This window comes from Schistocerca gregaria, chromosome 2 (genome assembly GCF_023897955.1).
Source record: "Schistocerca gregaria isolate iqSchGreg1 chromosome 2, iqSchGreg1.2, whole genome shotgun sequence".
NCBI lineage: Eukaryota > Metazoa > Arthropoda > Insecta > Orthoptera > Acrididae > Schistocerca > Schistocerca gregaria.
In genome coordinates this window covers 759,197,667-759,222,938 of record NC_064921.1, presented here as the reverse complement: position 1 = coordinate 759,222,938, position 25,272 = coordinate 759,197,667, and the positions used below count along the sequence as shown (strand labels likewise).

The following is a 25,272-nucleotide window of genomic DNA, read 5'->3' as shown; positions in this document are numbered from 1 at the left end:
CAGAAAAAGTGTAGCACCCAGAAGCATGGTCGGATGTAATGTGTTTCGTGTAGGACATATAAGGGGCAGGCACAATGTCAAATGTTGAGTTACCACTGCGAAGGATACGGGTATGCCGAGTACCAGTCTGAGACAGTGTTATCAGTGCCTGAGAACGTTTGAAAGAGGCTCCACTGTGTTCCGTTTAGCCGGCCGGTCGAATGTGCAGATTTATGTGGCATTCGGATGTGACACTGGCGAGAAGTTGGACTGTATGGGAACGTGAGGGTAAGCATTCTCGTCATCAAGGTTCCCGTCCATCACACACCTGACCCCACATTTGCATGTGCCATGCCAGACAAGCAATGGATCATATCTGGGTCGTTACGTACCATTGGTCGTAGGCAGCAGTCGGACTAGGCAATTGCAGTCCCATACCTAGGCTGGCCTTAACAAAACAACACAGACGGCTATGTTTGGAGTGATGCTCTGACAGGGAAGCGTGGGCTGCTGGTGAATGGCGTCGCATTGTGTTAAGCGTTTTTGCGCTACCTCAGATGGCTATCGTCGACGAGTCCCTTTCTTCCAAGTTTTGGAGAGACACTGCGACAACTCATGGTTTCATGGTGTTGGGAGCCATCAGTTAGTTCAAGAGCCCACTCGAAGTGTAAATGGTTGTGTAAACATACTTGACTTATTGAAAAAAAAAAAATTCCTGTCTCACAGGCAATGAAGGCCCGAAGGTACCGACTGACCGTCGTGTCGTCCCCAGCCCACAGGCGTCACCGGATGCGGATATGGAGGGGCATGTGGTGAGCACACCGCTCTCCCAACCGTATGTCAGTTTCCCAGACCGGAGCCGCTACTTATAATCAAGTAGCTCCTCAGCTTGCCTCACAGGTGCAGAGTGCACCCGGCCTGCGAACAGCACTCGGCAGACCGGATGGTCACCCATCCAAGTGCTAGCCGAGCCCGACAGCGCTTAAGTTCGGTGATCTGACGGGAACCGGTATTACCACTGCGGCAAGGCCGTTGGCATACTTGACTTATTAGCAACAAATAATCCTGAACAGATAGAGCATCATGACTGATACAGGGATTAGTGACCACGGTACAGTTGTAGCGAGACTGAATACCGTAACATCCAACCCCACCAAAAATGAACGCGAAGTACATTTGTTTAAAGAAGCAGATAAAAATTCGCTAGACACCTATCTGAGAGACAGTCTCTAATTTTTCCGATCTGGTTATGTAAGTGTTGACCAGATGCGGTTCGAATTCAAAGAAATTATATCGATGGCAATTGAGAGATATATACCACATAAATTAATAAGCGATGGTACTGATCCCTCCTGATACACTAAACGTGTCACAACACTATTGCAGAAGCAACGAAAAAAGCATAGCAAATTTAAACGAATGCAAAATCCACAAGACTGGTGAAATTTTACAGACGCTCGAAATTTAGTGCAAACTTCAATGGGAGACGCTTTTAATAGTTTGCATAACGAAGTTCCGTCTCGAAATCTGGCAGAAAACCCAAAGAGGTTCCGCTCATATGTAAAGTACACCAGTGACAACACGCAAGACCTTCACTGCGCGATAACAATGGTTACGTTACCGATGACAGTGCACTAAAGCAGAATTACTAAATACGTTTTTCCGAAACACGTTAATCTAAGAGTACGAGGTAAATATTCCAGAATTCGAATCTAGAACAACTGCCAACATGAGAAACTTAGAAGTAGATATCCTCGGTGTAGCGAAGCAGCTTAAATCACTTAAGAAAGGCAAGGTTTCCGGTCCAGACTGCATACCAGTCAGGTTCCTTTCAGAGGATGCTGATACAATAACTCCGTTTCTAACAATGATATACAATCGCTCGCTCAACGAAAGATTTGTACCTAAAGACGGGAAAATTGCAGAAGTCACACCAGTACCCAACAAAGAAAATAGGAATAATCCGCTGAATTACCGACCCACGTCACTAACGTCGATTTGCAGTAGAGTTTTGGAACATATTCTATGTTCTAAAATAATGAATTATCTCGAAGAGAACGATTTATTGACTAATAGTCAAACGGATTCAGGAAAAATCGTTCTTGTGGAAGACAACTACCTCTATATTCTCACCAAGTAATGAGTGCTGTCGACAGGGTTTGTCAAATAATATCGTATTTCTGGTTTCCAGAAGGCTTTCAACACCGTTCCTCACAAGCGTCTTCTAATCAAATTTCGTGCATTTGGAGTATCATCTCAGTTGTGCGACTGGATTCGTGAGTTCCTGTCAGGTAGGTCACAATTCGTAGTAATCGACGGAAAGTCATCGAGTAAAACAGAAGTAACATCTGGCGTTCCCCAAGGAAGTGTTATGGGCCATCTGCTGTTCCTGATCTACAGAAACGACACAGGACAAAATCTGAGTAGCCCTCATAAATTGTTTACATATGATGCTATCATTTACCTATCAACAGAAGACAAAGTCTGAAAATGAGTCCGTGATCATATTTCTGGTACTTATTTTACAGCTCCGTCTTGATCACACAAACTTGTGCACTTCACTATTACCGGTATCGGCTACTGCCATCCTCATATCATAAAATATTCTGATGTAATACCAACGTCGAACTAAAAATGTAGGCACTTACTATGTACCTACAGGTTTAGTTTTACGTTCATATTACATCAGAATATTTTATGATCTGAAGATGGCTGTAGCCGATACAGGTAATAGTGAAGTGCAAAAGTTTGTGTGATCAAGACGGACATGTAAAATAAAGTGCTATCATTTACAGTCTTGTAAAGTCATCAGATGATCAAAACAAAGTACAAAATGATTTAGACAAGATATCTGCATGGTTCAAAAAGAGGCAATTAACTCTAAATAATGAAAAGTATGAAGTTATTCACATGAGTACTAAAAGAAATCCGCTAAATTTCAGTTACACTATAAATCACACAAATCTAAAGGCTGTAAATTCAACTGAATACTTAGGGATTACAGTTACGAATAACTTCAACTGGAACGATCACATAGATAATTGTGTGGGTACAGAAAAGCGAAGACTGCTATTTATTGGTAGAACACTTGGAAATGCAAAAGATCGACTAAAGAGTTTGCGTACACCACGCTTGTCTGCCCTCTGCTGGAGTATTGCTAGGCACTGACTGAGGACATCGAAAAAGTTCAGTGAAGGGTAGCTCGTTTTGTTTATCGCCAAATAGGGGAAAGAGTGCAACGGACATGATGAGTGAATTAGAGTGGCTGTTCTTAAGAGAAAGGCGTTTTTCGTTGCGACAGAATATTCTCGTGAAATTTCAACCACCAACTTTCACATCCGAATGCGAAATTACTCTGTTGGCTCCCACCCACGTAGCGAGAAATGGTCATCATGATAAAATGAGATAAATCAGAGCTTGCACAGAAAGATTTAAATAATCGTATTCCCAAGCGCACTGTTGGAGAGTGGAACCGTACAGAAATAGCTTCAAGGCGGCCCGATGAACCCGCTGCCACGCAGTTAATTGTGAATTACAGAGTAATCATGTAGATGTAGATCAGGCGTGACTTCAGACCACGGCTGGTAGTGACTGAGGGAATCGTGATGGCACAACTGTGCATCACAGACCATCTGAGTTCTTATGAGCTGCCTCTCATGCGATAGCATCGTGTTGCCACTTTTCAACCGGAAATTTGCTCGTCCACACATGGGACGTTTCTCTATGAACTTTCGGCGTGATATTGAGGTCCCCGATGGAACACGTGTGAACTAGCTAACACGTGGCCCCGTCCGAGGGCAAGTATCTAGGATATCAAGGACCAATCACCAGAGTTGTGGTACAGATTGCCCACAGGGTAGGGTATAACGGGTTTATGGCTCCGCTCTCAACTGAATCGGTACTTGCATGAGGAAGGGGTGCAACGTCATACTGATAGGTGGGCTCGTCCTGACAAGATTTTCCTAAATGACTCGATTTTGTAAAAACTGAAATAACATCGAATGCCGTCTCAATCCGTGGAATTTGTCCTTGCTCCCCCCCCCCCCCCCCCTCCTTTCTTTCTGAATACTTCAGTTCTTTTGTCAGGCAGTGTGAATGATTATCATCGTAATACAGCAAACCTGTAAAATAAAATCTTTTAATACGTTTGTGACTATGTTACCTAATATGAAGAAATTCAAGTGTTTTCATCGCTGCATCTAAGATAAACGTGTTTATTTGAAGAGGACAATCATGGCTGCAGTTGTACTGAACATGTTGCACACTCCCTGTCAATGCCAGAAAGCCTTCACTTTGGTAAGACTTTGTCTCTTCCGGCACATTTAAGTGATTCAGAGTAGTGAGAGAGTCAGGAAACAGTCCCTTTGCAAGTAGTTGAAAAATTATTTTAGTAATACATCCCCACTGATTCCACTTCGGTGTCGGCGTTCTCACTGTTGTCAGAAATTCCACGTTTCACCTAACCCTTTAATTCCAGGGCCAGTTACTATCAAAGTACATAATTCATAAAGTGTAATTAATAAGCACTTATAACAGTCTATTAGTCTATGTTGTATTTTTATGAGATTAAATATTTTTACTTGAATTTACGTGGCAAATACCCAAGCTGTTAACGACTGTATGTGACCTCAGTTTTGTGTAGTCTTTCTCCAGTAGTGACATCACATGTGTGTTTCCCTTTCTTTTTTTGGGAGGGGGGGCGGGGGGGGGGGGTTTGGTAATAGGAGGGATGGTTCTACTCTGTTCTATTTCTGATAACGTGCATATGTTCATATAGAAATTTGTGCGACAACATTTTGTGTCTTTAAGAAATGTTCGTGGTGAACAGCATTTGCCATTAAGTGGGCCATCTTCAATAATCGCAGTGTAGTAAAGTCGTTCACACTGGGAGAATGTCCAGATAGTGCAAACTATTTTAATTTACAACTTTGCCATGAGGTTAATGTTTATTTACTGTCTGGGAGTTTCCATACGTTAGATATATCTGTTTATCTGAATCCATGAGTTAACATGTTCGACCATTTAGTTTATTTACATTTTTTTTTACTTACCTTAAGATAGAGGGCAATGGACTAACCGTAACTCATGTAGTACAACCTCAGTTTTCCCCCGTAGTAAAGATTTACTCAGTTTTTATGCTAATGGGGTCAGCTTTATTAAAACATTTTTGGACCAAACCACGTCTAGTCATGACTATAAAAAAATAGCAGTTTGGTTCTGTTATGCACTTCACAGAACGGCTCATTACTTGCACATTACTGGCTACTTTCTTAGAAAAATTTAACAGCTATATCTCCATCCCCCAGCATCTGCATTTTCTATATAAGCTCCTTGCTTCCATAGTAAGGCTTCTGTAAAACATTTGACGCAGTTTCTATTTCCGATCTAGATTTACTGGAAACAAAGGAAAAGACAAGTAAAACAGATAAGGAAAGGTTCGTTTCGTCATATCCTGCGTACAGTGACGTTAGCTTTGGTCGGCTGCGTAAGCAGAGGTCATTCTATATTAATCTTTCTGCTTGTTGACTGGTGTTTGTTGCCACGTTTAAAATGAATATAAGGCTTCCGATGCCCATTTTTAATCTCATTTGCGTAACATGCTCAAAACGACATGCTTAGTTATCAAGCAAACGCAACCGAGCGTTGTGAAACATTTAACTTGCAAAACTGCTTCGGAGTCGTCAGCTGTCTTTGCTTCACGAGATTAGCGCTCAACAGACAACTGAGGAAGTCTTACTGTTGTAAACGGACCATCTGCTAAACAAGGGAAATGCATCACGCCATGGAAGTCACTTGTTGACAGATATCCAGCAACGAGATGCTGGAAAACATCCTACAAGCACTTGAGTCCATCTAAATCTAACCACCTGCCGTTTCTCTTGGGCGACGAGGGCTCCCAAATCAGTCATCGATGGAAAAGAAACATACATACAGACAATTGATGTAGGAACAAAAAAAAAAAAAAAAAAAAAAAAAAACAAACTGGTATAAAGACATAAAGTAATTAATTAAGACGCGTAATTAATATCCATTTTATAAGACTTGCTTGCTATGCGTGTTTTTTATCGGAGAACTCTTTCTCAATACTCATTTGATTACATGAAATCGTTACGAACAGCCACCTATGCACTGAAGGTAAAAATGAATCTGCATTATCAGTCCAGTTCAACAGAGCGCGCTGTGTCGCCAATCGTGGAAGGTATTTCGCTTCTTGTTTACACTTCAGTCTGCCAACATGGCTAGCAGGATCATTTCAAGCTTAGATCGTATGAGCATTCTCGCTTCACGGACAGATGAATTACCATCGTGGTAGATTTGTTTCCGAACTGGCGTATGCGACATCATTCCAGTGTTCAGTCGCCACTGTGGTAGACAGAATATTGAAGAGCTGCCTCCTAGCGGTCGACTGCGGTAAACAACATCAGCTGACGACAGATACCTGCTAATGCGCCTTGTAGTTGCCCCCAGAAGAATGTACCATAATTCGCACTGTCTGTAAGGAGGACAGAGAGAACTGCCTCGACCCACGCGGCGCGCAACCGCCTTCATGCCATCAATTCGGCCTCCAGGCGTCCATTACAAACAACAGTACTCGTAGTGGATGAGTTCGAGAGCAGACAACATAAGTCTAAAATGTCAGTATGTAGATGGTTCAACACCCCGCCTCCTCTCCGCCTCTCCCCCTCTCCCCCTCTCCCCCTCTCCCCCTTCCCTTCCCTTCCCTTCCCTTCCCTTCTCCATGCAGTGTAAATCCAATACCACTGATATAAGCCACTTGTGCTTCAAAATGACAGAAATAGTTAAAATTAAAGTGTAACAAACAGAGGATGTCTGAATTGGCCCAATCTGTTTTTTATGTATTTTAGATCAACGGCCTTGCCACAGTGGTAACACCATCGAAGTAAACAGTGTCGGGCTTGTCTAGCACTTGGATGGGTGCTCGTCCGTGTCTACCGTGCGCTGTTGGCAAGTGGTATGCAGTCAGCCCTTGCGAGGTCAGTCGAGGAGCTGGTTGACTTAGAAGTAGCGGCTCTGACCACGAAAACTGATAACGGCCGGCAGAGAGGTGTACTGATCACATCTCTCCATTCCCGCATCAAGTGGCGACTTTTGACTGAGGGTGAAACAGCAGTCAATCGGTACCGTTGGGCCTTCTGTTCTGTTGGAATCATAACTATTATTTTATTATTCAAGATGGAGGTAGTAGGCTCCTGCAGGCACTGAAGTTTTATTATTTATTTATAAACAATTACGCCGCAGCAGGCAGCATCTGCGCCCACGAAGCAAAGGAGCTGCGAGATGTTTGTCGACTCACACCACACTACCACAGCCGCTGGTTGCACCCACCATTCTCCATGGCTGAGATCTGCAACAATTTTTCTGAATGATCTGTGACTGTGCAGCTCACCTAAATGGGTTGAAAAGACCCAGAACACCCCCTCCCTTTTTTGTCATGCAGCCACTTGCAACAATTTTTTACTTGCAACACCCCCAACTGGTTTGAACAAGCTCTCTGAACGTCATGACTTGTTCCTCCCACCCTACTCCTCTACCAGCTGGTTAGAACGAGCCCACTGCAAGTTTCAACTTGTTCATGAGCACCACCCCTTTACTGACTCAGCAGTGTGGTGGAATGTTTCCGTAATACAAAACATACTGCACTGAGATCAGGATCCTGTAGTCATGCAGCCACCTGAGGAACAAAATGCAGACAGACAAATATCAATTCATCTACCATATATGTAAAAAATTTGTTTTATGTATATAAAGCACAGCTATATCTCTGCTCGCTGTTAATATCTCAGTAAAACTTACTTTTCAGGAAAAAATTAGTAACCACTGTTTTGAATTCCGCTATACAACCTTTGTCGTTCGAGGAAACTATTCAATAAAAAAAAATTGATTCGTTTGCATCCTATAGTCTCGCATCATAGTTTCATAATGAACTGATTCTCTTTTAGTTGTTGCTCATGATGATTACGAAATTTTGGACTTAAGCAACCCACAGCAAGTATTTCATAGAGTGTACACTGAAAAATGTATATTTTATGTCACATATTGCCATGCACTAAATGTAGCTAACATATCAGAATTAGTATGGTTGCAGCTGCATGCTATGTGACGATCATGTCAGTAGTAAAAGTCATTCAGTCAATAGGTAACCACTGTCGGCGAGGAAATAAATATGGTATTCTTGTCAGCAGAGAACAAGTGCTGTCTGCAGTGGATGATGTGTATGAGAGTTTCGTGAATATGTCACAGATATGTAGTAGCATCTATAACGTAATCATTTATGAAAGGCATATATCCGCTGCATGATGCGTTCATCATACTAGACTGAAGCAGTTACATCAAGAGACGCCATTTTGTTTTATAATTTTCCAACCGAGTGACTTAAGAAAGTCTGAGACATTGAACCACGTACCAAATGAGGGCTGATAATGGTAACGTTTTGTAGCAGAATACTAGACAATATTCTGAACAAAGAAGTTTCCTAATATCTGTAGACATCTCAGTCAATGCGCTGAAAAATAAGTAGTTTTTCTATAACTCGAAGAGACATAGGATTTTACAATTCCTCCTGAACTCCTCACATTGATACATAAGTCTGTATTGTTTCTAAACTTTCGAAGCTCAACAACACTTTCCAACTCTTGTAGTAGTAGGAATATGATAATTTCCTATCAGGGCACAAGTAATCAATCGGGACACGGTTACCAAAAAATAAAGTTAATGTTTTTTCATGTGCCACGCACTACGTTACGATAAAAAAACGTGGGAATTTCTAATACCTGAGGGGTGGCTGCGTCAGCTTCAGCCATTAAAGAAGGAGTTACATAAATTCATTATGTAAATAATTATTACACGCCCTTGAGAAACTTGCCAAAACTCGCAAATCTGGGATTTGCGCACAAAAAATTACTTAGGTGAAAATACTGTGAATACTAGCTGAGTAATAAAACTGTCTACACACAGAAAGCGGACACTGGCTCAATGAAGGTAAAAATTACAATTTGTTACCACTCGAAAAGTAACGTAGCAACTGTGAGAACAGCCCAAACACTTAGGGATAAGTGCTATGTGTAACAGATAATGGCTACTTCGCTAAGAAAGACAACTTGGACTGCAAAGTACAAAAGTAACCCACTGTCATGAACAAATGCGTGGCGATGTACAGAAGTGTCTCTTCATCTGAACTCACGATAGCACCGACATGCCGAAATCTTTAAGTAACAGAGGAAGGGCGAACATGCTATTCATAGAAAATTATGTATCAAATTACGAAGTGAATGATCGAATAAACAATGTAAACACTAGCTTTCAAACAAGATCATGGTGCAATATACACTCCTGGAAATTGAAATAAGAACACCGTGAATTCATTGTACCAGGAAGGGGAAACATTATTGACACATTCCTGGGGTCAGATACATCACATGATCACACTGACAGAACCACAGGCACATAGGCACAGGCAACAGAGCATGCACAATGTCGGCACTACTACAGTGTATATCCACCTTTCGCAGCAATGCAGGCTGATATTCTCCCATGGAGACGATCGTAGAGATGCTGGATGTAGTCCTGTGGAACAGCTTGCCATGCCATTTCCACCTGCCGCCTCAGTTGGACTAGCGTTCGTGCTGGACGTGCAGACCGCGTGAGACGACGCTTCATCCAGTCACAAACATGCTCAATGGGGGACAGATCCGGAGATCTTGCTGGCCAGGGTAGTTGACTTACACCTTCTAGAGCACGTTGGGTGGCACGGGATACATGCGGACGTGCATTGTCCTGTTGGAACAGCAAGTTCCCTTGCCGGTCTAGGAATGGTAGAACGATGGGTTCGATGACGGTTTGGATGTACCGTGCACTATTCAGTGTCCCCTCGACGATCACCAAAGGTGTACGGCCAGTGTAGGAGATCGCTCCCCACACCATGATGCCGGGTGTTGGCCCTGTGTGCCTCGGTCGTATGCAGTCCTGATTGTGGCGCTCACCTGCACGGCGCCAAACACGCATACGACCATCATTGGCACCAAGGCAGAAGCGACTCTCATCGCTGAAGACGACACGTCTCCATTCGTCCCTCCATTCACGCCTGTCGCGACACCACTGGAGGCGGGCTGCACGATGTTGGGGCGTGAGCGGAAGACGGCCTAACGGTGTGCGGGACCGTAGCCCAGCTTCATGGAGACGGTTGCGAATGGTCCTCACCGATACCCCAGGAGCAACAGTGTCCCTAATTTGCTGGGAAGTGGCGGTGCGGTCCCCTACGGCACTGCGTAGGATCCTACGGTCTTGGCGTGCATCTGTGCGTCGCTGCGGTCCGGTCCCCCTCCCGCATGCCCACTATACGCCCTCGCTCAAAGTCCGTCAACTGCACATACGGTTCACGTCCACGCTGTCGCGGCATGCTACCAGTGTTAAAGACTGCGATGGAGCTCCGTATGCCACGGCAAACTAGCTCTCACTGACGGCCGCGGTGCACAAATGCTGCGCAGCTAGCGCCATTCGACGGCCAACACCGCGGTTCCTGGTGTGTCCGCTGTGCCGTGCGTGTGATCATTGCTTTTTCAGCCCTCTCGCAGTGTCCGGAGCAAGTATGGTGGGTCTGACACACCGGTGTCAATGTGTTCTTTTTTCCATTTCCAGGAGTGTAGAATGGAGAGGCCAAAATTGGGAGATGTCGAAATTATGCATGTAGCTGTGATCATATTCAGTTTAATACGTATACAAGACTAAATAAGTAAATATTTTGAAAATTTTGCAGGGGAGAGTAACTGCATATGTCAGTATCACACAGAACCTGGAAGCAGCTAACTGTTAGAATATGCCTAAAAATCTGTATAATTCTGTTCGACTCCAGTGACAGAAACTGTTGCATGGTGAACCAGTAAAAATTGTTAACATCCAAATGTAGTACTTAGCTTGAATCGATGGCGTTGTTGGACAATTCACCTATTCGCGATTTATTTGCCTCGCCGTGAGAGACTGCAGTCAATGAGAACGTTCATCTAGTATGCTGCATTGTCCTGCAGAGATTGTGGCTATTGAAGGTAATGCAGAGATGCTACACTTGGCTCTCGGTGCCAAGATGTTTCATAGGAGAAAGCAATCAGGGATGTACGATGTTGCAGTACACGAACCTGAAGTAATCAAAGGTTGCATGTCCTCTCTAGAAAGACTATCTAAATAACGATGCTGGAAAGACTAGTTGACAAGCTGATGTTATTACATGTAGCTATAGAATGAACGGAACAGTTCAGTGCAAACAGAAATAATTTAAACTTGTAGTTACTTAGCAGTTCTTCTAATGTATCAGAAATTAGCTTCGCTTAGGGCTCAGTAGGCGTATATAGAATACTGTAAAAATATTAATGTGTTTCAAGTTACTGTAATAATTCTTTCACGTGCTGTTAGAAAAATCGTTACGCAATGTATGCGTGAACAATATGGAAGTCGAACCAACCAAAAAATTAAGCTAATGTATATGATACATGCTGTCAACATTTTGGGAGAAGAAAAGACAAAAGTAAAAATTCTTTAAGTTTCCTTATTTCTTAAATGAACTTTCACCACATACGACTTCTATGATGCCCACCAAGCACAGGAGACGGAGTCTTACACGTGCCTTCAATACGTCTATGAAAGTGACTACGCCGGCCGGAGTGGCCGAGCGGTTCTAGGCGGTACAGTCTGGAACCGCGCGACCGCTACGGTCGCAGGTTTGAATCCTGCCTCGGGCATACATGTGTGTGATGTTCTTAGGTTAGTTAGGTTTAAGTAGTTCTAAGTTCTAGGGGACTTATGACCTCAGAAGTTAAGTCCCATGGTGCTCAGAGCCATTTTTGAAAGTGACTACGATCGTGAACCATCTATTCTCTAGGTCCAGTACACGCAGCACGATAGATAAAATCCCTCACTATTATTTCGTGAAATGTCTCAAATTTCTTTCCAAATTTCGTTTTTTTTATTGGATGAAATAAAATGTACGGTCATGATGGATTAGTCAGTTGGGGTATAGCAATGATGATAACTTATTTTAATCAATCTAGCAAGTAGAGAATTGGTGGTGGGAGGGGATGAGCAAGTCGAAACTTGCATGAGGCTGCGTGACAAAAGTAGTGCAGATGTGTTCCGGGTCTTATCAGCTCATGCAATTGTGCTACGAAGTTGTAGATCATCCAAATAAAAAGAACTGCCGCCATGAAGAGGATGAGGTGCGGTCGGTGGCACTGGCCACTTCTGTCACCTATTTCCACCGTCCTGAATTTCTAAGGAGCACAAGTGTGTTACCTCCAATATAATATTAGATGTATCAAAGACGTCGACTCTGCCATTTCCGACACTGAACTGTGCTGGCCCCGGCTTATGCGTTGGTTTAAACCTTGACCGTTACTATGCCCTTGGTTTCCCATGGTTACTGCGGTTATTCCTCTTTCTACACGTGGCAGCAGCGGTGTGTATCGATATTCGAACTGTGTACTATCTTTGGTCTGGTGCTTAAGGTTTCCAGCTAGCCGGTGTGCGGCAGTGGGTCGGTTGGTGTGGATCAGCCAGGAAATCTCCGCCCGGCGCAGTGGGTCTGGCCCGCTGGCGGTCTCTACGCAGTGTCGAAGTGTGTGGGAGCTGTTCCGATTGCTACGAGGTTCGTGGCTCACCGACCCAGGACATCAAAGTTGAGTGGTGATTTAATTACCGAAGCCAGTCTGTTTACATTGAGCCGTTGGTTTTCATGGTTGGGGGTATTCCCGTGAGCAACAGCGAGTGTTCGAGTTGGCGAAAGTTTGGCCACCATCTGGTGGAGGTTGACTGTATTTTGGTTATTTGAAGTCCAAGTGCACCAGCGGAATTTTCTGCCTTGTGGCCGCTAGCGTTTCAGTTGCCTGCTCTGGCCGCTGACGTAAAATTCAGGCAGTGTCCTTTCCTCACCGTGTTATTGCTGTCCAACACGTGTGTGTAGTTTTGACAGCTTATTCATACTTGGTTGTGGGCGGCTACGCCTTTTACGTTTTGGCTTTGGAGTTCCTTGTACACTAGTCGGGTGGAAAGCAAGTCGTCTTGTCGGTGGGTCCGTTGACTGTCTCTTGATTGGGTTGCCGGTGGAGCGGATATAGTTGGGCCGACTACCTGTCTCCCCTAAGTGGACGTTAATATTTCAAGTTCAGACCGATCCCCGGAAACTTCTGAGCGCAGCTGCCTGTACTGACTTTTCTTACTGGTGTTTGATTGTGAATTTTAACGGCCCATAGCCAATGGTTTGAATTTGTATGCTTCTAGTTGGGTTTCAAATAATGACCTTCAGCCGTTTTAAAATTGAAAACTCCGTACTTGTCAAGTCTTGCATTGTTTGGGACTTCAGCCTCAGTTAAAATACTTTTAGCTAAAGCTTTAGGCCTTCTGCCTTTTGAAAATTCATAGCTGTTGTGTTTTTCAATCATGGTCTTTCAGCCGTTTCAAATTAAAATTCCTTACTTGTTGAGTCTTAGATTATTTGAGCCTTCAGCCTCATTTAAAAAAAAAATTAAGGATAAAGCCTTGGGCTTTCTGTCTTGTAAAAATTTATTGTAGTTGTATTTTTCAGTCATGGGCCTTCAGCTGTTTTAAAATTAAAATAACTTACTTCTCAAGTCTTAGATTGTTTGGGCCTTCAGCCTCATTTGAAATATTATTTATGGATAAAACGTTGCGCTTTCTGCCTTTTGAAAATTTATTGTAGTTGTGTTTTAAATCAAGGGCCTTCAGCCGTTTTAAAAATTAAAGAGGTTGTGCCCTTAAGGCATAAGATTGTGTGACATGTTCAGTCGATAATTAAGCTCAGACATTTGCGGTTTAATGTTTGGGCATTGGGCAACTAAATAAAGTAATGTGTGTTCTAGTGTAACTGACAGCCGCTCATTTTTGGCCCCTTTCCACAATTCCAACTACCTGTTCCGTCCTGGGGATTTAACCAGGCGTATCAGACATCTTGTTTTTTTTTTTTTTTTTTTTTTTTTCCATCGCCATTTTAACTAGCCTATTTCCGCCAGCTTGAAGCACAAATGGGCTGTTCTGCATGAAGACTTTTATGACACTAAGGTAGATGGACCTCTATCGTCTGTGCTCGAACTCTCCTTCTGATGTAGATGGACCCCTATTATCTGCACTCAAACTCTCCTTCATGCAGTAGTAGCACAAATCACTTACCATTGTCAAACAAGAAGAAGGTGCGCATAGGAAAGCCTGGAATAGAAATTGGATCAATGACTTAGGTATCCCTTCACTGACGAGAGCAGGACTTGACTGACGCCTGATGATAGTCGTAGAAAAGTGTAGTGCTGGCCAGGTACAGATAAGTAGAGAAGAGAAGTGGGCCAGTCATGTTCAGGGCCAGTATCACAGTCGAACGTCTCTCATCACTGTCGCGGACAAACTGGAGTCTGTGCAATATCGGAACATGATCCTTGGCAAGCTACTGTCCAGCCCTACCGATATCTCGGCGATTGTTTAATCTTCCAGGACGATAACGCACGAGCATACCGCTACAACCATATGAAGCTGGAAGAAGCAGGAATCAACCTAATGTAATGGCCTGTGACATCTACTGACATGGAACTAATATTTAAGTATTCGTGGAAAGTTGTAGTGCGTCGCCACAGGAGCCCTTCTCAAACACTGGGTAACCTCAGGAGGACCTTCATCTAAAAGTGCTATAGGATTGACAAGCAATGTGTCGATCACCTTGTAAACAGCATATAAATGAAGTGAAACATTTACAGATCACACCATTCCCAGAAGAATGCGCTGGAAACACACTTTTATTGTGAAAAATTCACATGAATGTAGCGATAAGGTTCCCGACTGGCCAGTGGCACCTCCCTGTTAATACTTCTCGTACACCTTAGTTCTTTTCGCTGGGCTGTGGATAAATTTCTGGTCTTGCACGCTTCAGACTATTAAGTCGTGGCGGTACCAATAACGTTGTTCAGAAGTGACTTTCCAACTTTTGTCTCACACTTTCCTCCGCTAAATACTTCATCCACTGATACAGATTATTTCTGACATAACACGTATACCTACGACGTACTCGTATTTCGCATCAGTTCGAGATAAAGGAAAAAAGTTTCGGTAAAGGATAATACTAATACATTGTATTGCGTTTGGGTAAGATTCATACTGTTTATTATTCACTGAAGTATTGAGACGACTATATTTTTCTAAAATGTAGCGATGCGAACCACAGATAACCTTCGCTAATTCGGGTAAAGATGGACACAAACGAATGATACACATAGATAGTCGTAGTGAAACTTTAAACAAAAATTTTGGGGAAACGTGGTAATGTGAGGCGAAAGTCTGCCGAAACAGCACCGTTTCTCCCGCCAACGCCGCCATGTAAACAGAAAATAAAATGACATTGATCTGCACTCACAGATTTCCGCTAAGTCCCTCAGGTCTATACTTTGATTAGAAAGTGTATGTAAAGAAAAAGCCAGAATCATAATACAATGTAAAAACGCATTGAAAAGCGACAGATCACCGTATCACTCTCAACATTATAGCGTTAGCTCTACCAGATCAAGATATGGTGAGCTTTTGTATACTGACGTGTAAATTCTTTCTAAGTGACACATACTCTAGAGACCTTGTAGTGCAAAAACTGAGGATTAAGCCACACAGACTCGCTTATCTGGAGGATTAACGTTGCGGCATCACTATCTCCTTCTCAGCCTCTCGTAACACAATCCTCTCGTAACAGAATGACTTAGACATAAAACCTGGAAAGCATCATGTTCTGTTCTTTAATTTTCAGTGCACGCAGCAGACGAAGTGAAGGAATTCTACAACCTTTGAAGCAAAACAGAACAAGACTTAAGAAGCAGACTTGCTAGTAGTATTAGTAGCTTCAAACATAGGCATTAATTTCAGAAAGAAGTTTTAGTGAGTGTACGTCTGGAACATGGCATTTAGCAGAGTGAATCATAGACTGTGAGGAAACTGGGACAGAAGAGAACTGAAGCGTCTGACATTTAGTGTTACAGAAGGATGCTGAAGACAGTGTTTCTCACCATCCAGCGGCTATCTAAATAACTAAAGGTTGAAAATTGCTAAAATTTTAACGATACATTCTCTAGGCATTTATCTAGAAGTTCCATCTTCCCGTTTTCAAAACTCATTAACCGTTATCGAAAAACACCACAAATATTTGTTCTTTGGTTACCAAAACCGAGCCGCGGATTCCGAGACACCTATTCATACCAAATGGCTGAATGTTTTACGATGTATTCCGAAAACCCTGATCTTGAATATACTTGAAAATTTTCTTGGTATCTTTTGCCGTTACCTAGATGCAGAGGTTCACAGTTACCCCACTTGTTCACGTAATATCAGGTATGAAGCAAAAACGTAGTTTATAGTGTCTGCTTTATCATCAGAAGGATTCTGGGAAACCCAAATGCATATGCATGTGCAAAAATTCTGTAAACATTAAATCCGGTATGAGACTAAAATTAGTTTTGTTACCGATTGCACACAAACTATCAAAATTTCACTGACCCAAAATTCCATTACATATGAGTGACATGCCCTACTGTACCAGCGAAAAGAAGGGAACCAGCGGAAAAATGCTCCTATCGGAGCACATAAATGGCGAGTGTGCTTATGTTTGAAAAATCTTGCCTGAAAAGTGGGGTAGCTTCTGTTTCATTCTAGTTTTCTCAGGACCTTTATAAATTTTCTGAAAGATTTTGATATGCGGACATATTTGCACTTTTTATGTTGAGAGAGAAGGAGACAGAGGCACTGAGAAAGAAATGCAAAAGTGATAAATACTGGAAGATAGTAGACAGTGGTTGTGGTATAGAAATAGCGAAAGAGAAAATGGCAGTGTGATAGAAAATGAGGGACACAGAGGCAGTAAAACATAGTTGACAGTGACAAAACAGTGCTAGGAAAAGAGTAAGGAGAGTTGCCAATGGCAGAGGAATAAATATCAGGAGAGAATGGAAGTGGATGAAAGCCAGTGATAACGAGAGATAGAGTCTGTGACAATGACAAAGTGAAAGAGAAAGATAGTGACAGTGTGAAGAGACAGCAGCAGTGGGAAGGAATGAGTGAGATAGCAGTAGTAGGAGAGAGCAAGAGGAAGGTAATGACACTGAGAGGAGGCAGCAGTAATAGGACAGAACGAAGTAGACTGTGACTGTGAGACAGGAGATAATGGCAGTTAAACAGACACAAAGAGATAGTGACAATGAGTTGGGCTCAGCGAGAGAGTGAGAAAGGGCAACTGGGAGTGTGGGGATCCATACCAGGTCGGGTTGACAGGGGAGATAGAGAAGATCCAAAGAAGAGCGGCGCGTTTCGTCACAGGGTTATTTGGTAAGCGTGATAGACTTACGGAGATGTTTAGCAAACTCAAGTGGCAGACTCTTCAAGAGAGGTGCTCTGCATCGCGGTGTAGCTTGCTGTCCAGGTTTCGAGAGGATACGTTTCTGGATGAGGTATCGAATTTATTGCTTCCCCCTGCTTATACCGCCAGGGGAGATCACGAATGTAAAATTAGAGGGATTCGAGTGCGCATGGATGCTTTCCGGCAGTCCTTCTTCCCGCGAACCACACACGACTGGGACAGGAAACGGAGGTAATGACAGTGGCACGTAAAGTGCCCTCCGCCACACTCCGTTGGGTGGCTTGCGGAGTATAAATGTAGATGTAGATGAGCAAACTTTCTACGTGACCTTCACAGGAAAGACATTACAGGCCCTCCACCTTGTTCGTGCTATTGAGCATCAGGAAATGATTCAAACCACATATTCTTATCGTGAGAGTGATTTAGCGACCAGCAAGTAACTTTGTGCAAACGAGTAAATTGAAACACTATTATCACAAATCGTTTAAGCAAATCATCATTTCGTACGAAGTACAAATTGTCTGTAGGCGATGGAGCATCTACGTACGAGGGGTGTTTGAAAAGTCAGTGGAAAGTCCAAGAGATGGCACCACCGGCGCATATCGAGGCCATGTTTAGTTAGTAGCATCTCTGGAAAGAGCGCACACCAAGTTTCAGTTATATTGGTCTATTTCTGTGTATTTGGCATTCGTGTGAATCAAGGAAGTTGAATCATTGTCAAAATAAAGGGCAAAAAAGAAATTCGTATGGTGATTAAACATTATTTTATGAAAGGCAAAAGGCCTCAGGAGACTAAAGAGTAGCTTTATAAACATTACGGTGACTCTGCGCCTTCGGTTAGAACAGTTTATAAGTGATTTCAAAATTTTCGGGTTGGCCATATGGGCACAAGTGGTGCAGAACCTTCTGGACGCCCTGTGGAGGTTACGATTCCAAAAGATTGCTAGCGCTGTGGGCATCTCGAATAAACGGGTACACAATATTTTGCATAAACATTTGGACATGACAAAGCGATCCACAAGATGGGTTCTGCGATTGCTCACGCATGACCAAAAACGGAATCGTGTGAAGTGTTGCAAGGATTGTTTGCAGCTGTTCAAGAAGAATTCGCAGGATTTTAAGCCTCGTTTCGTCACTGTGGATGAAACATGGATATATTACTATACTTCTGAGGCGAAACAACAATCTAAACAATGGGTTACCAAAGGAGAATCTGCACAAAAAAAGGCGAAAACCATTCCTTCGGCCAGAAAGGTTATGTTGACTGTCTTTTGGGATTCGCAAGGGATAATTCTCATCGACTATCTGGAAAACGGTAAAAGTATTACAGGTGCATATTATTCATCGTTATCAGACCGTTTGAAAACCGAGCTGCAAGAAAAACGCCGGCGATTGGACCTCATAAAAGTCCTTTTCCATCACAACAAAGCACCAGCACACATCTCAGCAGTTGTGGTCGCAAAATTTATGGAAATAGGATTCCAACTCGTTTCACATCCCCCCTATTCTGCAGACTTGGCTCCCTCGGACTACTATTTGTTACCCAATTTGAAGAAATGGTTGGCAGGACAAAGATTTTATTCAAACGAGGAGGTGACTGCAGCAACTAATAGCTATTCTGCAGACTTGGACAATTCCTATTATTCGGAAGGGATCAACAAGTTTGAACAGCGTTGGACGAAGTGTATAACGCGAAAAGGAGACTATGTCGAAAAATAAAAAAAAGGTTTACTCCAAACACGTAAGTATTTTTCATTCTTGGACGGACTTTACAAACGCCCCTCGTATTACTTAAACTGAAAACCATCGTATAATCAGACGATAATGCCGCAGAAAATTCGTCTATTTGCACTGTCCTGGGCCGCTATACAGTTTTAATGTGTCGAGATGTTCCAGAATATCTCATACTCCATTGATTCCGCACTCATCTTGCTTACTCAGTGACGTAGCGGTACTGTATGGAAGAATTGCAGGACGACAAGAAACACAGAATCAACCTCAACCTGTATCATCCTTCTGAATCTCGTGGAGTTTGGCACGATCGGTCCCTGCGGAAACCATGTTTTATTCCTACAGTGGAGTTTTTACGGTTTCCAAAAACAATCGTCGCACGCTGTCACAAACCTTTTTTTCAAACTTTTTGCAGCACTCAGCGACTGCCACTTTCGCAAGGTATGTTGAGCAACTTTTGTAAAATTTGTAAGGTGGGAGAAGACGAAATGGCGGAAGTGAGACTGTCAGCACTGAAGAGCCCAAGAAACTGGTACACTTGCCTAATATCTTGTAGGGTCCCCGCGAACACACAGAAGTGCCGCATCATGACGTAGCAAAAACTCGACCAATGTCTGAAGTAGTGCTGGAGAGAACTGACACCATGAATCATGCAGGGCTCTCCTTAAATCCGTAAGAGAGGGGGTGGAGGTATCTTATGAACAGCACTTTGCAAGGCATCCCAGATAAGCTCAATAATGTTCATGTCGGGAAGTCTGGTGGTCAGCCGAAGTGTTTAAACTCAGAAGAGCAATAATGGACATGTGGGGTGTCGCACTGACCTGCTGGAATTGCCCAAGTCCGTAGAATGCACAGTGAACATGAATGGATGCAGGTAATCAGACAGGGCGCTTACATACGTGTCATCTGTCAGAGTCTTATGTAGACGTATCAGGCGTCCCATATCACTCCATCTGCACATGCCCCACACCATTACAGAGTCTCCGCCAGCTAGGACAGTCTCCTGCCGACATGCAGGATTCATGGATATACGTCCAACCGCTCGATACAATTTGAAATAAGACTCGTCCGACCAGGCAACATGTTCCAATCCATCAACAGTCCAATGTCGGTGTCGACGGGACCAGACGAGGCGTAAAAAATGGTTCAAATGGCTCTGAACACTATGGGACTTACCATCTGAGGTCATCAGTCCCCTAGAACTTAAAACTACTTAAACCTAACTAACCTAAGGACATCACACACAGCCATGCCCCAGGCAGGATTCGAATCTGCGACCGCATCGGTCGCGTCTTCCAGACTGTAGCGCCTAGAACCGCTCGGCCACCCCCGCCGGCCGTGGCATAAAGTTTTGTGTCATGCAGTCATGAAGAGTATATGAGTGAGCCTTCGGCTCCGAATGCCCAATCGATGATGTTTCATTGAATGGTTCGCACGCTGACACTTGTTGATGGCCCAGCATCGAAATCTGCAGCAATTTGTGGAAGGGTTGCACTTCTGTCTTCAGCCGTCGTTGGTCCCGTTCTTGCTGGATCTTTTTCCGGCCACAGCGATGTCAGAGAGTTGATATTTTACCGGATTCCTGATATTCACGGTACACTCGTGAAATGGTTGTACGGGAAAATCCCCACTTCATCGCTACGTCGGAGATGCTGTGTCCCATCGCTCGTCCGTTGACTATAACACCACGTTCAGACTCTCTCAAATCTTGATAACCTGCCATTGTAGCAGCAGCAACCGATCTGAGAACCGCGCCAGACTCTTGTTGTCTTACATAGGCGTGGCCGACCGCAGCGCCGTCTTCTGCCTGTTTACATATCCCTGTATTTAAATACGCATGCCTACACCAGTTATTTTGGCGCTTCATTGTATATTCATACACGCATACATATCTGTACCACTAGATACCCCGATATCCACAAATTACTGCCATACTTCCTTACCATAACTCTCCATAACAATACCACTGCTATGCGAGCTAGTTGTTCTATAAATGTGGAAAACACCTTTCTGAGTGTTATCTATTTGGTTGCGAAATGGTGGCTCTAAGTTCCTGCCGCCAGTAAGGTTGAAGACATGTTTTCGCTATTTGTAGGCAAGTAGCCAGTTTACGGTGCGCCTGTATCTCGGACGATTGCGCTCTCCGCACTGTGGTCTGGTAGCGTTCGGACAGCGGACGATACGGCCGCGACCTCTCGTGACATGAGCGGCGGAGGGCTGCTTACGCAAACGCTCCGCTATCCTATCTGCTTGCATACAGAATACCGGCTGCGCTGCACACCGCAGCACCGTTGTTGGCGCTCGCTTACAGTTGTGGCCCCATCTCAGAAAACGTCAAGTCAAGCAGTCAGCGGCGATATTAAGAAGGTATTAAGGGCAACTATTCAGCCGTAAACAGGGCGACAGGAAGTTGTTTAGTGCTAAGAATGTCACCTCTACATTCCGTGCGTAGGGCGCTTTTGTTATGCCTGTACTGCTCGCCAAAAGCCGGCGGTGCCTCTGCTGAGAGTCGGCCGATACGGAACATTTATCATCCGGTTTTACGAAAACTATTAGTGCAAAAATTTGATTTTGCACACCGTACAGTCTGAGATATTCGCTCGACAAGGGACAGAATTTCTTTTCGTTATATGCCACGGTTACTGCGCGACATCAAATTATGTAAAACATTACGCGAAATTTTAAAGATTTTGCGGAGGTAAAAACGCATTGTGTAACCTTTGGGTATGATTGATTTTAGCTCATACCTTGGACTAGACGAAATGTAGGAAACATGTCGAAATTTTATTTAGAATTGAGAGCAGAACAATATGTAATTTCGTTCTCGAATTTCGGGTTTTATATCCGACGGATGGTCTCTCGGGCTCATTCACGTCATTGCGCATCGTGAATCATGTGGTCAACTCAATCGTCAGATCTCATAAACGAGGCTTTTTGCAAATGATAGCACGTAATGACATATGTTATATGATAAATACTCGAAATTTTTTTATTCACCGAGATATGGGAGTAACTCGATCGCAGCAATGAGAGGTCTACAGCTCAGGACGCATACAAACGCCCATAGCACTGTAGGAAACATAAGTGGCGCCCGTATACATGCCCACACATCTGGAGGACGACAGCGAAAGTGTTAAGGAGATATGAAGAGGAACTATTCACCCATAAGCAAGACGAAAGGAGGTTGCTTGGCAGAAAAGAGTGTAACGTAAAAGCGAAGCTGATGAGAGGAAGGCTTCAGACATGGCCAAGCGATTCGGTTAAAATCAAAGACTCCGTTTTTACCCAATACTCGATTTTTTGAGTAAACCATCCCTGAAGTTCCGTCAACTCATAATTGACGGAATCGATAGATACTGAAAAATGAGCATTTTTTTTATCATCGAACATGTAGTCTGCAAATGCATGTTTTTCTAGAAGCCAAGGAACGAAACTATTACTACCGACCGTTACGTATCCACCAACTACGCACTGGTGGAGTAAAGCTCCGCTGTCGTAGCGACCAATGCATTTGGCTCCTCATTCCCCAATCGAAATATCTGCACGGCTTTCAAGCAAAAGGAGGAAGCATTTCTAAAACGCTAAGTTTAAACTGTTCACGTACCACCGTGATTAAAGTATAGTGCGCATGGCAAAATGGCGCTATCCAAAGCTGGAGCTGAGGCTACTGCGTTGGGCCATGGGGCCATACATGACGTTGGTGAACAACCACTGTGGAGATGTGTATGGACGAATAGACGTGCAACTATTCTCCAACTGAGTACACACATGTTCCCATAGGCCACTAGTTTAGTAAATGTTGATGTGCGTGAGCCTCCCTTACACAGAAAGTGATGATTCATGTACCCAGGCTGACTGTTCATCGGCAATGAAGGCTAGAATTTGCACGCTAACACCGCAACTGGACGTGCACCGTTTGACGACATGTTGCCTATCAGACAGATGGGTGTTGACATGTAGAGGGTGAAACACATGAAAGCAAACATACTGAACAGCCATCAGAAGGGTCCGAACCAAAGGGCGTTCCCTGTGTGATCTCGTCATTGTGGAATGCACAATGGATCAACACAAGTATGTATCCTTGGGGACCAGGTCCATTCTACATGCAGTTTGTTTTTCCTCGGCATGATGGCATTTACAAGCAGGACAATGCGAAGTGTCACACAGATTGTAGTGTATGTGTATGGTCTGAAGAGTATCAGGATTAGTTTACTGTACTCCCCTGGCCACATAACTCCCCCGAAGTAAACCCAGTCGACAATCTTTGTGACCACGGATATCACTGTTCGTACCATGAACCCTCAACAGAGAAACCTAGCGCAGCTGGCCATCACAAGGAACTCGGCTTGGCTCAATATCCCTGTCGGTTCATTCCAGAACCTCAATGACTCTCTTCCTGCACGTCTCGCACTGTGAAAAGTTTTTTGTTTGAAGCTGTTGCTGCGACACGACTCTCAAGAAGGTATATAAGAACTAACATGAAGGCAAGAGATTAGTGTGGCATTTGTGTCTTTCTGATGTGAGTGCGGTAAAACAACAGTTATGCCGGCATTAGTACCAAACACGTCTCAACAGGACGAATGTGCTGTTATTTTTCTCTTGCCTGCCGAAGGACAAACGGCGGTAGACATTCATTGGAGGAGGAAGACTGTGTGAAGAAGGATGTCTGTAGAAAACCACCGTTTGTTGTAAGATGGTGCATAAGGGGCGCACATTCCCATATCGTAAATGTCGTAACGCAGAAGTTACGCCAAGTCAAGCGTGAGATACTCGAGCACCCGCCCTAAAGTCCTGGTCCCTGTCCACGTGACATCACACCTTCGGACCCTCAGAATAGGCGTTGAAGAGTGGACGATTCACGTGGGACGAGGACGTGCAGCAGACGGTTACGGACTTCTTCACGCAGCAGCACACAGTGTGTAACCTCCCCCTCACTTATCGACCTTAATGACAGTGAAAAATTAAACCGCTCGTACCTAATGGAAAATTGGGAAAAGCAATCGTCACCGAACTTAATCTGTCGGTAAAGAGGGAGGAAAGGGTTATATCTAAATGAAAAGAAAAATGCAAATGAAACTTGTGGAAATTAATTTTGAAAAGGGGTAAAGTTAATAAAGAAAGTAAATGTGCAGCCGTTACGTTACAATTAACTAGCGGTAATTAGATATTTGAGATCTGTGACTGAAATTAATAGTGAGCTTTGTTTCTGAAGCACATCGAAATTCAGTCAAATACGGTTAGTCTTGGGCTACCTCAACAATCATTTCAAAAGCTATTTGAATCTACCCAATTTAGAAATAAGAGATTTAACTTTGAACTTGAATTAAATGATTCTGAACAATTGACGATAGTAAAATTTAGTACGTACCAAGCTGAGCTGTAGTCACGGGTAAGCTAAAATATGGTAACAAAACTCGCACTCATAATTTGTGCTTGCGTAACCTAAATATTGTGGACAGCTATGAATACTTTAACTGAATTTTGAAATTAAAGCAGTGAAGTGAATAATATTACTTTAATGCTGGCGTTTGAATTTCAACGACACTCGGGTTCATTCCGGAAAAGGAAAGGATCCTGCTTGGTAATGCAATTGAGACAATGAGCAACAAATGTTCATGCTAAGTTGCTGTAATTATAGTTACGAAAATGGAACAGTTTGAAAAACTGAGGTCTGCCATACAACTCTAAAACTACCGAGCGAGGTGGCGCAGTGGTTAGCACACTGGACTCGCATTCGGGAGGACGACGGTTCAATCCCGCGTCCGGTCATCCTGATTTAGGTTTTCCGTGATTTCCCTAAATCGCTCCAGGCAAATGCCGGGATGGTTCCTTTCAAAGGGCACGGCCGACTTCCTTCCCCATCCGCCCCTAATCCGATGAGACCGATGACCTCGCTGTCTGGTCTCCTCCCCCAAAAACCAACCAACCAAAATTTTAAAACTTTACGTGCTTTCAGTCTTCCTTGTTGGTTGATTGAAGGTTTGAAGCCGTCGATCGAGGAGGTGGCGACAGTCACTCATTGTCGGCCGTCGCTGTTGCGGAAGCTGGATGTTGGCGCGCTTTCTTCTCGACACGGTCACCAGGCGAAACGGGCTCTTGATGTGCGCCAGCTAATGCTTCCCATCCGCGACGCCGTGTCAGAAACTATCATAGCAAGTCGAGCGCAA

General features: G+C 43.7%; 1 protein-coding gene and 1 pseudogene across 1 annotated transcript in view; both read right to left on the bottom strand.

The window, feature by feature from the left end:
• The window catches only part of LOC126334968 (sialin), a 375,208-nt gene that overhangs the window by 156,431 nt on the left and 193,505 nt on the right, over positions 1–25,272 (bottom strand). The gene's annotated exons all lie outside the window — the stretch shown is intronic.
• LOC126337184 (5S ribosomal RNA) lies at positions 899–1,016 on the bottom strand (annotated as a pseudogene).